Raw genomic sequence first — 14272 nt, 5'->3', positions numbered from 1 at the left:
AGCGGTGAGCTCATCGGCCGCCAGGGCTTCGGATAGTGCCTCGAGGGCCAGGAATGCGGTTTTATTTTCGGCACGGAGTGCTATGTCCGAATCACTAGTGATAGTGATAACACCGTTGGGCCCGAGCATTTTGAGCTTCATGTACCCATAATGAGGTATGGCTTGAAAGCGTGTGAACGTGTCACACCCCAACAGGGCATGATATCCGTTGTTGAAAGGGGCCACCTGGAAGATTATCTCTTTGGACCTATAGTTCTCCGGTGTGCCAAATACCAGGTCGAGTTTAATTTTCCCCGAGCTTCTTGCTTCCCGACTTGGGATAATTCCTCGAAAGATTGTATTACTCTGCTCAATGTGATTCATGTCCATTTGCATTTTATTGAGCGTGTCTTCATAGATGAGGTTCAGTCTGCTGCCGCCGTCTATGAGCACTTTAGTGAGGCGAAAGCCGTCTATAATTGCGTTTAAAACCAAAGCGGCTGGTGCTCGGACTGATCAGGCCCTTGGCTCGTCACTGGCGTTAAAGGTTATCGTCATATCGTTCCAAGGATTTATTGCGGCTACGTGATTGACTTCGGCGAGGTCGTGGAGCGTTCTTTTATGTCGGTTGTTTGAAGGAAAGGTCTCGAAGACCGTAATAACATTGAGGTCATTATCCTCGAGGGAATGCCTTGCCGGAATAGTGTTGGTGAGAATAGCCTCCCCGCTTTTAGCCACCTGCCGGAGTATCCAACATGCCTGAAGGCTATGAGTTGGTTCGGAGTTCGGCATCGCGTGTATCTGACAGGGCTTGTCGAGCCATTCATCAAGGACAATTCTATGTCCCGGTAAGGGCTTAATTTTTCTTTCCGTGGAGTAATGATCAGGTGCCCCATAAGGATGCATCAGTTTTGTCCGACCGGTGGGTGGCTTAAAGGCCGGTGGTTCCCACCGAGCTGTCTGGGCTTTCCAGGTGCTTTACATTGCGCAATACTTCTGTACTATATGTGCCAAATCTGCAAAGTGTAGTATGTGGCACCGGTTGAGGGAATTGAGAATCCCCTCGTCCGTACAGTTGCGGCAAAAGACTGATACCGCATCATCGTCATGACAATTTTTGATCTTCTTTTTAACAAGTAGGAATCTAGCCCAAAAGTGATGGACTGTTTCCTGAGGTTGCTGTCATATATACATTAAGTCACATATGTCCGGGGGACCGGAATTGCTTGGAGAGTATTGATTGTGGTGGGTGGGTGGGTTCAAATCCGAACCCTGACATAGTGTGGAATCCGGACTTTGAAAAAAATCTGAGGTCACCGGCCTAGGATCCGGAGTGTCCTGTGGGTTTTCAGACTCAGCACCTAATTCTATGTTTGGAGGACAGATGATCTCTTCCCGAGGATGAGTGTCCAGCTCGTAGGGCTCGGAGATCCGAACATAGTTTGTTTTCAGCATAGGAGGAGCGATATCCTCAACTTTTTCTTCCATAGCAGTCACCATGTGGGTGACAGGTGGAGACCTGATTTCCCTCTGATCGGGTTTAAGCCCAATCAGATCGTAATCTGTTGCAACCCCCAGGGCAGCGATGCGATCTAGCAGTTCGTTTAAAGACGAGACCTCTGCCGGATCCATCTTATCGACGCTTTCAGGGTTGATGCGGACATGATTTTTGGCAATCCAGGGGACCGCCTTGGGCTTAATGGCCGGGCGGGCGCCTATGGAAAAATTGCCGATCTAGAGGATCTGCCCAGGAACTAGGGCTCTTCCAGAGGTGATTTTGTCGATGATGACAAGGCGAGTCATCAATCCTTCTATCGAGAACACGGAGGAACTCTCAATGAAAGCACCAATGTCGGTGTCAAAACCGGCAGATCTCGGGTAGGGGGTCCCGAACTACACATCTATGGATCAAAGGTAACAGGAGGCAGGGGACACAATGTTTTACCCAGGTTCGGGCCCTCTTGATGGAGGTAAAACCCTACGTCCTGCTTGATTGACTTTGATGAGTATAGGGGTTACAAGAGTTGATCTAACTCGAGACCGTAATGGCTAAACCCTAGATGTCTAGCCTGTATGATTATGACTATGATTTTTTCCTATGGACTAAACCCTCCAGTTTATATAGACACAGGAGGGGCTAGGGTCGTACAGAGCCAGTTTACAGAGAAAGGAATCTTCATATCCGAATGCCAATCTTGTCTCCCACGCCAAGGAGAGTCCCATCCGGTCACGGGGGAAAGCCCTTGATCTTGTAGCTTCACGGCCCATCAGCCCGGCCCATATTACATAGCCCGGACGCCCGAGGACCCCCTAGTCAAAGACTCCCTCAGGGGTCCATTGATGGTAGCTAGAACTACGTCGGTATTTCCCTGGAGAGGGTGGGATGATGTAGCACAGCAGCAGTAGGTATTTCCCTCAATTATGAAACCAAGGTTATCGAACCAGTAGGAGAACCAATCAACACAACGTAAACAGCCCCTGCACACAAATAACAACACCTCGCAACCCGACGTGTTAAAAGGGTTGTCAATCCCTTTTGGGTAACGGTGCCAGAAACGGCGTGTGATGGGAGATAAAGTTGTAAATATTGATAGATCGAACGCCAAATAAAATGAATTGCATCAAGGTATTTTTGGATTTTTGTTTAATATATTTGAACAAAAATGCAAAGGAAAAGTAGATTGCAAGGAAAATATATGAGAAAGAAGACCCGGGGGCCGTAGGTTTCACTAGTGGCTTCTTTCGAGAAAAATAGCAAACGATGGGTGAACAAATTACTGTTGGGCAATTGAGAACCTCAAATAATTATGACGATATCGAAGCAATGATCATTACATAGGCATCACGTCCAAGATTAGTAGACCGATTCCTGCCTGCATCTACTACTATTACTCCACACATCGACCGCTATCCAGCATGCATCTAGTGTATTAAGTTCATGGAAAAATGGAGTAATGCAATAAAAACGATGACATGATGTAGACAAGATCCGTTTATCTATATGGCGGTAGATATAGATCTCGTCTTTTTGCCAGAGAAAAAATACGAGGCTATAAGAGATCATGCATAAAAGAGATCAAAGAAACTTAAATACTTTCATGGATATAAAAACATACATCTGATCATAAACTCAAAGTTCATCGATCCCATCAAACACGCCGCAAAAGAGTTACATCATATGGATCTCCAAGAGACCATTGTATTGAGAATCAAGAGAGAGAGAGAGATGAATCCATCTAGCTACTAACTACGGACACGAAGGTCTACAAAGAACTACACACGCATCATCGGAGAGGCACCAATGGAGGAGGTGAACCCCATCTGAGATGGTGTCTAGATTGGATCTGGTGATTCTGGACTCTGCGTCGGTTGGATGAATATTTCGTCGACCCCCCCTAGGTTTCTGGTATTTTTGGGGTATTTATAGAGCAAAGAGGCGGTCCGTGGGGGACCCGAGGTGGGCACAACCCACCAGGGCGCGCCTGGGCCTCCTGGCACGCCCTGGTGGGTTGTGCCCCCCTCGAGGCATCCCCCAGGTGCAACCAGGGCCCATTGCCTTCCTTCTATCCCATAAAAGATCTCCGTAAAGTTTCATGGCATTTGGACTCCGTTTGATATTGAATTTCTGCGATGTAAAAACATGGAAAAACAGCAACTGGCGCTTGGCACTATGTCAATAGGTTAGTACCAAAAAATCATATAAAATGACTATAAAATGATTATAAAACATCCAAGATTGTTAATAAAACAGCATGGAACAATAAAAAATTATAGGTACGTTGGAGATGTATCAGCATCCCCCAGCTTAAATCATACTCGTCCTCGAGTAGGTAAGTTATAAAAATAGAATTTTTGATGTGTAGTTCTATTCATCAAGTCGTGTCATATTCTTTTCTTTATAGCATGGAAATTTGGACTTTTATGTGATTCAAAGCAATAGTCTAGTTTTGACATAATAATTTAGATACTCAAGCATATTAACAAGCAACCATGTCTTTCAAAATATCAACGCTAAAATAAGTTATCCCTACGCCATCATGCTCAAACATTGACCCATTCATGAAACACACTAGAATATTAACTACACCCAATACTTGAGCATGATCATATTGCCTCCTAGTTGGTGCTTTTATGAGAGAAGATGGAGACTCAAATTTCAAAATAAAAATTGCATAAAGTAAAAGAAAGGCCCCTCGCAGAGAGAAGTAGGGATTTGTAGAGGTGCCAGAGCTCAAAGCGAAAAATTTGAGATAAAAACATTTTGGGAGGTGTATCCATCCCACCAACGAAAAAGACTTAGAGTTCCCAATACTTTCCATGCATAGATATATCATAGCCGGTTCCCAAACAGAAAATAAAGTTTATTCCTTTTTCCACCATAACTTTCACTTTCCATGGCTAACCGTATCCACGGGTGCTCTCCATACCAGAACTTTCCAAGGAATTTATTATTTGAAAACATAAAGTAAATTCATTTACTTTTGCATTTCGGGACTGTGCATCCCTAATACCTTTGCCTTACTCTCGTGCAATGACATGTGAATAAACACTCGTCTTGAGAATAACATATCTAGCATGGAAAATATTAGCCACCCCTCACCGCTCCGCGAGTGAAACAAACACACAAAAGAGAAGTTCATTTTGAAAATTAGAAATGGCACATGCAAATTTGCTTAGAACGGCAAAAGAATACCGCATATAGGTAGATATAGTGGACTCATGTGGCAAAACTGGTTTAAAGGATTTTGGATGCACAAGTAGAGGTCATACTTAGTGCAAAATGAAGGCTAGCAAAAGATTGGGAAGCGACCAACCAAGAAACGAATAATCTCATAAGCAAGCATTAAGCATAACTAACACCGAATAATGCACCACAAGTAGGATATAATTTTCATTCCCTGATTATTGACTTTCGTGCATGCATTGGGAATCACAAACCTTAACACCAATATTCTTACTAGGGCACAATTACTCATCAACTTAACTCACATATCACATCATCATATCTCAAAACTATTACTAAGAATCAAGTTTATTTTGTCCAATGATCTTCATGACATTTTCTTTTACTTTATCCTTCTTGGATATCTATCACTTTGGCACTAATTTTCATGTGTTGCTTTTCATAAGCTCAAACAACTATAAGTGAAGATCATGAGCATAAAAAATTTTCTTTCTCTCAAAATAATTTAAGTGAAGCAAGAGAGAATTTATTCAAAATTTTAATAAATCTCAAACAAATCTAAGTGAAGCAAGAGATTATTTCTTCAAAAATAACAAATCACACCGTGCTCAAAAAGATATAAGTGAAGCACTAGAGCAAGTCCTAGCTCATAAAAGATTTAAGTGAAGCATAGAGAGCAATTCTAACAAGTCATGACATGATTTTGGCTCTATAAAATAAGTGTGTCCAGCAAGGATTGATGACTTAAAACACAAAATAAAACAAGCAAAGACACATATCATACACGGCGCTCCAAGAAAACACATATCATGTGACGAATAAAAATATAGTCTCAAGTAAAATACCGATAGTTGTTGGAAGAGCGGGGATGCCACTCGGGGGCATCCCCAAGCTTAGTTGGTTGATAATTCTTGGATAATAGCTTGGGATGCCATGGCATCCCCAAGATTAGGCTCTTACATCCTTCCTTCATCCATCGTAAGATAACCCAAAACTTGAAAACTTCAATCACACAAAACTCAACAAAGCCTTCGTGAGATCCATTAGTATAAGAATAATGAACCGCTACTATAAGTGATGTATCAAACCAATTCATATTTTGTTTTTGTATTATATCTACTGTATTCCAACTTTTATATGGCAAAAACTCATCAAAGAAAACCATAGAGCCATCAAAATAAGCACACAACACAAAGAAAACAGAATCTGTCAAAACAAAACAGACTGTAGCTATCTGACTATTTCGAATACTTATGTAACTCAAAAAAACTCTGAAAAATTAGGAAGGCCTGAGAAATTTGTATATTGATCAACTGCAATTGGAATGGGTATTTTATCACTCCCTGCTAAAAAACTAAAATTAATTTCGTGAGCGTAAAAGTTTCTGTTTTTTCAGCAAGATCAAACAACTATTGTCCAAGAAGATCCTAAAGGCTTTAGTTGGAACAAACACTAATTAAAACATAAAAACACAATCATAACAGTAGAATAATTGTGCTAACACTCAAATACAGGAAGCAAAAAGCAAAAATAAATTTTATTCATTGGGTTGTCTCCCAACAAGCGCTATAATTTTACGCCCCTAGCTAGGCATAATATTTCAACGATGCTCACACAACAGATAATAATAAAACACAAAGAGAGCATCATGACACATGTGACAAACACATTTAAGTCTAACATACTTCCTATGCATAGGAATTTTATAGGAAAACAAATTATCAAGACAAGAAACATCTAGCATATGCAAAGGAGATGAATAAAACATTGGCAATCTCAACACAACGAGAGGAAATTTAATAACATGAAAATTTCTACAACCATATTTTTCTCTCTCATAATAATTATATATAGGATCATAATCATATTCAATAATATAACTATCATATAAAATTTTATATTTATGATCCACATGCATGCAAAGTTGGCACTCTTCCAAAATAGTGGGATTATCATCAAATAAAGTCATGACCTCTCCAAACCCACTTTCATCAAAAAAATTCATAAGATTAAACACTCTCCAAATATGTGGGATTATTTTGAGCTAAACTTGAAACTTTTCCAAACCCACTTTCAATATTATCGCAAACATATTCATCATTAGGCTTAAATAAATTTTCAAGATCATAAGAAACATTATCACCCCAATCATGACCATTGCAATAAGTAGCAGACATGACAAAACAATCATCCCCAAGCTCGGGGTTTTGCATATTATTAGCACAATTGATATTAAAAGAATTTATAGTAAAATTATTGCAATCATGCTTTTCATTCAAGGAGCTACCATGAATCACTTGTGAAACTAAGCTATCATGATTGGATATTTTAAGAAGATTAGCAAGTGGATGGGGATCCATATAAATAGATTTTTAGCAAGCGAAGATGCAAGCATATAGAAGGCACATGACAACACAAGCAAACAAAAGATCTAATGAGAAAAAAGGCGAATGAAAAAAGAGGGCGAATAAAACGGCAAATTTTTGTGAAGTGGGGGAGAGGAAAATAAGAGGAAAATGGAAAATAATGTAAATTGCAAGGAGATGAGATTTGTGGTTAGGAACCTGGTTATGTTGAAGATCCTCCCCAGCAACGGCGCCAGAAATTCTCCTTCATGGTAGCTGGAACTACGTCGGTATTTCCCTAGAGAGGGAGGGATGATGTAGCACAGCGACGGTAGGTATTTCCCTCGGTTATGAAACCAAGGTTATCAAACCAGTAGGAGAACCAAGCAACACAATGTAAACAGCCCCTGCACACAAATAACAACACCTTGCAACCCGACGTGTTAAAGGGGTTGTCAATCCCTTTCGGGTAACAGTGCCAGAAACGGCGTGTGGTGGGAAATAAAGTTGTAAATATTAATAGATCAAACGCCAAATGAAATAAATTGCAGCAAGGTACTTTTGGATTTTTGGTTTAATAGATCTGAATAAAAATGCAAAGGAAAAGTAGATCGCAGGGCAAATATATGAGAAAGAAGACCCGGGGGCCGTAGGTTTCACTAGTGGCTTCTCTCGAGAAAAATAGCAAATGGTGGGTGAACAAATTACTGTTGGGAAATAGATAGAACCTCAAATAATTATGACTATATCCAGGCAATGATCATTACATAGACATCACGTCGAAGATTAGTAAACCGACTCCTGCCTGCATCTACTACTATTACTCCACACATCGACCGCTATCCAGCATGATACTAGTGTATTAAGTTCATGGAAAAATGGAGTAATGCAATAAGAACGATGACATGATGTAGAAAAGATCTGTTTATCTATATGGCGGTAGATATAGATCTCGTCGTTTTATCCTTAGTAGCAACGATACATACGTGTCGGTTCCCTTTGTGTTAATGGGATCAAGCACTGTAAGATCGAACCCACTACCGGGCACCTCTTCCCATTTCAAGGTAAATAGATCAAGTTGGCCAAACAAAACCCAAATATCAGAGAAGAAATATGAGGCTATAAGAGATCATGCATAAAAGAGATCAAAGAAACTCAAATACTTTCATGGATATAAAAACATAGATCTGATCATAAACTCAAAGTTCATCGATCCCAACAAACACACCACAAAAGAGTTACATCATATGGATCTCCAAGAGACCATTGTATTGAGAATCAAGAGAGAGAGAGAGATGAAGCCATCTAGCTACTAACTACGGACCCAAAGGTCTACAAAGAACTACTCACGCATCATCGGAGAGGCACCAATGGAGGTGGTGAACCCCATCCGAGATGGTGTCTGGATTGGATCTGGTAATTCTGGACTCTGCGGCGGCTGGATGAATATTTCGTCGACTCCCCTAGGGTTCTGGTGTTTCTGGGTTATTTATAGATCAAAGAGGCGGTCCGGGGCACCTGAGGTGGGCACAACCCACGAGTGCGCGCCTGGGCCTCCTGGAGCGCCCTGGTGGGTTCTGCCCCCTTGGGGCACCCCCCAGGTGAGGGGGTCCTGGACTAAGTGGTCCTCGGGCGCCCGACCTGTTAGCCATGGGCCGGACTGATGGGCTGTGAAGATACGAAGACCGAAGGCTGCACCCATATCCGGATGGGACTCTCCTTGGCATAGAAGGCAAGCTTGGCGACCAGATATGTGGATTCCTTTCTTTGTAACCGACCTTGTGTAACCCTAGATCCTCCCGGTGCTTATATAAATCGGAGTACTTAGTCCGGAGGGGAATAAGTCATTATCATAGCCATACAAGCTAGACCTCTAGGGTTTAGCAATTATGATCTCGAAGTAGATCAACTCTTGTAATACTCGTATTCATCAATATCAATCAAGCAGGACGTAGGGTATTACCTCCATAGAGAGGGACCGAACCTGGATAAACATCGTGTCCCTTGTCTCCTGTTACCATCGACCTAAGACGCGCAGTTCTAGACCCCCTACCCGAGATCCGCCGGTTTTGACACCGATATTGGTGCTTTCATTAAGAGTTCCACTTTGTCGTCGACGAAAGGTTTGATGGCCCCTTCAATCGTCGATAGTGACCCTGTCCAAGGAGAAACTTTCCTCCCCAGACAGATCTTCGTGTTTGGCAGCTTCGCACTGGGGGCCAACTCATGTGGCCACCTGGAGCAGATCGATAGCTACACCCCTGGCCATTAAGTCAGATTTAGGAGCTTAAACTACGTTGCGGACATCCATGGAAACTTGATCTTCGCCAGATTCGAGACCGCGGCTGCCTCCCCCGGTCACCCCGATAATCATGACCTAAATCTGTCATCAGACCGCATCCAAGAGATCTCCCCTGTAACCACTCTGGCCTTAGAGCCGGAGCAGACCGCGCCATACGAGGACGGGAGGATCAACCCCACCTTGGAGGCCACAGATTCCACGGCGTTGGAGCCGCACATAGACTTAACCTCTCACGACGTCTTTGTCACCGGAACTCCGGACTCGTCTCCGGCCGTAAGTTTCGAACCACGTGAGCCCGCGGACAATGAACTTGATTGTTTCTCGATCTTCGAGTTCACCACCGCGGATATCTTCCAGCACTCGCCTTTGGGCGATGTGCTAAACTCCTTAAAGAACCTGTCCTTGGAAGAAGACTCACAACCGAACTATATCCGGTTCGAACTAGGGGCTAACGGTGGAGAATTTTGCTTCCCACTCGCCACCCACTTCATAGCCACGGTTGAGGATTTGACCGACACACATGATTATGACTCCAAGGACATCGACGGTATGGATAACGATGCCGGAGAAGAAGAGGCCCAAAACCCACTGTTCACCGGACGCTGGAGGGCCACTTCCTCGTACGATGTATACATGGTGGATGCACCAAAGGAGAACAGCGGCGATGACAAGTAAGATCCAGTTGAGGATAAACCTTCCGAAATACAATCCAAGTGTCGGCGTCAGGGGCGCCGCTCTAAGTCACGCCGTAGTAAAGACAGCAACACCGGCACAGGAGAAGATAACACTCCGGAAGGTGCCGAAGACAATGAAGACCCCATTGAAATAGCTAATGAACAAGATGAACGAGAAGATGGGCAGGCCAGCCCTGGTAAGCAGGCCACGCACGAAGACTCAGAGGACAGAAGTTATCTTCCGCTCTTCGAGGATGAGGTGAGGCTCGGCACCGACAATTTCATCGTTCCTGAGGAACCTCTTGAGTAGGAGCGCTTCAAGTGCCAGCTAATTTCCACTGCAAGGAGCCTGAAAAAGAAGCAGTAGCAGCTTCAAGCTGACCAAGATCTGCTCAATGATAAATGGACCTATGTCCTAGCAGCCGAAGAATACGGCCTTCAGCGCCCAACCAAAAGCTACCCAAAGCGCAAATTGCTACCTTAGTTTGACGAGGAGGCGCCGTAATACATACCTCCATCCTACAACGCGGCTGACCGACCACCACGTGGTCGGGACAAAATGGCAACTCACGCCGAACACCGGGCATCCCCGCATCATCGCACAGGTAGAGGTAAATTAGCCCACTGTCATACATATGACCTCCGGCAAAACCTGAACAATAAAGAAGGACATACTAGATCAATCTACGGATCGCGAGGATGTGCCTCGACACGTGACGATGGCCACCTATTCGGACGTGACAAACTTAGTCATGCACGGTCTGAAAACTGCAGATGGACTCCATCAGAGCTACGTCGCGATACGGCCTGATATAGAGGTGCCGCACACCATCATTGCTTCACTGATGATGTCCTGGATCATGAATTCCCAGAAGGGTTCAAACCCGTGAATATAGAATCATACGATGGAACCACGAACCCCGCAGTGTGGATCGAAGACTTCATTCTCCACATTCATATGGCCCGCGGCGATGACCTCCACGCCATCAAATACCTCCCTTGAAAACTCAAGGGGCCAGCTCGGCACTGGCTCAACAGTCTGCTTGCAAATTCTATTGGCAGTTGGGAGGACTTGGAAGAGGCCTTCCTCGATAACTTCCAAGGTACATATGTTTGACCTCCGGATGCTAATGACTTAAGCCATATAGTTCAACAGCCCGGAGATTCCGCCAGGAAATTCTGGACTAGGTTCTTAACTAAAAAGAACAAAATCATCGATTGTCCGGATGCCGAAGCCCTAGTAGCCTTCAAACACAGCATCCGCGACGAATGACTCGCTCGCCACCTCGACCAAGAAAATCCAAAATCCATGGCAGTCCTCATGACACTCATGACCCGCTTTTGTGCGGGCGAGTACAGTTGGTTGGCCCGTAGCAAAAACAATGCAAGCGACGCTGGCACCCCTGAAGCTAAAACTAGCAAAGACAAGTCTCGGCGCAACAAATACAAGTGTCGAAACAACAGTGATAACACCGAGGACACGACAGTCAATGCTGGATTCAAGGGCTCTAAGTCCGGTCAGTGAAAGAAGCCGTTCCAAAAGAACAATTCAGGCCCATCCAGCTTGGACCGGATACTTGATCGTCCGTGCCAGATTCATGGCACCCCAGACAAGCCACCCAATCATACAAATAGAGATTGTTGGGTTTTTAAACAAGTCGGCAAATTAAATGCCGAGAACAAGGAAAGCGGATCGCAAAGTGAGGATGATGACGAAGAGCCCCAGCAACCGAACACAGGGGGGCAGAAGAAGTTTCCCCCTCAGGTCAAAACAGTGAACATGATATACGCTACACACATCCCCAAGAGTGAGCACAAGCGTGTGCTCAGTGACGTATACGCAATAGAGCTAGTCGCCCCAAAATTTAATCCATGGTCGTCATGCCTGATCACTTTTGATCGCCGGGATCATCCGACCATTATCCGTCATGGTGACTTAGCCGCACTGGTCCTAGACCCGATAATTGATGGTTTCCACCTCACTCGCGTCCTTATGGACGGAGGTAGCAGCCTCAATCTGCTCTATCAACATACAACGCGAAAAATGGGCATTAACCCATCTCGGATCAAGTCCACCAGGACTACCATAAAAGGCGTCATACCAGGTGTAGAGGCCCGTCGTACGGGCTCAATCACACTAGTGGTTGTCTTCTGATCTCCGGACAAACTTCCGAAGCAAGGAGTTTGAAAGTGCAACTATCCCTGGGTGGTTTTGGTAATTCCTAACAACATATAGCTCATTGAGCTAATGCTACATCAAGATAAACATTTCAGGAAAGCTCAATGATTGGCATGGCATGGATGAGAAATGTAGACCCCTCAAAATTCTATGGACAAAGGATTGGCTCAAGCTCAAAGCTCAGGACTCTACATTTTTCATTTTAAGTGATCCAAGATCACATTGAGTCCATAGGAAAAGCCAATACTATCAAGAGGGGGTGAGGTGTTGCTTAATGAGTTTCTTGCTCAAAGTGCTTAGTGATATGCTCCAAAAACCTTCAACTACTTTCTCACATCCACATATGTCCCAAACCAAAAGTCAAACTCGGCCCCACCGAATCTGTCTATCCGGCACCACCGAGTTCAGTTGGCATAGCCACTGCCAGAAACCCTAGTCTTTTCGATCTTACTGATAGGGATCTCGGTCTCACCGAGATGGGATTGTAATCTCTCTGTTTCCCTTTATAACGTTTTGGTCAAACCGAGATGAGCGATCGGTCCCACGGAGATTGCAATGAAAACTCTCTGTTTCCCTTTCGTAACGTTTCGGTACAACCGACATGAGCGAATCGGTCCCACCGAGTTTTCCTGACCAACTCTCTGTTTGTCTATTACCAAAATCGGTCCCACCGAGTTTGTGTAATCGGTCTCACCGAGATTACGTTATGCCCTAACCCTAACGAAATCGGTCTCATCGAGTTGACATGTCGTTCCCACCGAAAATCCTAATGGTCACATTATGAACTAAATCGGTCTGACCGAGTTTCACAATTCGGTCCCACCGAGTTTGGTAAATTGTGTGTAACAGTTAGATTTTGTGTGGAGTCTATATATACCCCTCCACCCACTCTTCATTCGTGGAGAGATCCATCAGAACATGCCTACACTTCCAACATACATTTTCTGAGAGAGAACCACCTACACTTGTGTTGAGGTCAAGATATTCCATTCCAACCACATAAATCTTGATCTCTAGCCTTCCCCAAGTTGCTTTCCACTCAAATCATCTTTCCACCAAATCATATCCTTTGAGAGAGAGAGTTGAGTGTTGGGAAGACTATCATTTGAAGCACAAGAGCAAGGATTTCATCATCAACACATTTGAAGCACAAGAGAAAGGAGTTCACCATCTACACACCATTTGTCACCTCTTGGAGAGTGGTGTCTCCTAGAATGGTTAGGTGTCACTTGGGAGCCTCCGTCAAGATTGCGGAGTTGAACCAAGGAGTTTGTAAGGGCAAGGAGATCGCCTACTTCGTGAAGATCTACCCTAGTGAGGCAAGTCCTTCATGGGCGACGGCCATGGTGGGATAGACAAGGTTGCTTCTTCGTGGACCCTTCATGGGTAGAGCGCTCCGTGGACTTGCGCAACCGTTACCCTTCGTGGGTTGAAGTCTCCATCAACGTGGATGTACGATAGCACCATCTATCGGAACCACGCCAAAAATCTTCGTGTCTACATTGCGTTTGCTCCCTCCAAACTCCTCCCTTTACCTTCATATGAAATTGTTTTACTCTCCGCTGGTATACTCTTAGAATTACATGTGTACGTTGATTGCTTGACTTGTGCTAAGTTGCTAAAATCTGCCAAGAATTAAATTTGGTAAAAGGCTAGATTTTTATTTGGTCAAGTAGTCTAATCACCCCCCCTCTAGACATACTTTCGATCCTACAAGTGGTATCAGAGCTTTGGTCTCCATTTGCTTTGATTTCCATAGCTTTTGGTGGTCATAGCCTTGGTTTCATAACCTAGGAGAGTATGGTGTCTAGCGAGGGAAACTACCACCGTAGAGGTCCTTACTTTGATGGTACTAATTTTGCTAGTTGGAAGCATAAGATGAAAATGCATATTCTTGGACATGACCCTGCCGTTTGGGCGATTGTGTGTATTGGCTTGCAAGGTGAATTCTTTGATGGGACAGAACCGAACCGTGAAGCTACCACGGAAGAGTTGAAGATGCTTCCATACAATGCTCAAGCTTGTGATATTCTCTTCAAGGGATTGTGCCCTGAAGAATTCAACAAAATCAGCCGTCTTGAGAATGCAAAGGAAGTTTGGGATACTTTG

The sequence above is a fragment of the Triticum urartu genome, chromosome 2 (assembly GCF_003073215.2).
Source record: "Triticum urartu cultivar G1812 chromosome 2, Tu2.1, whole genome shotgun sequence".
Lineage (NCBI taxonomy): Eukaryota > Viridiplantae > Streptophyta > Magnoliopsida > Poales > Poaceae > Triticum > Triticum urartu.
The sequence above is the reverse complement of the archived record's forward strand: the minus strand, read 5'-3'. Positions refer to the sequence as shown.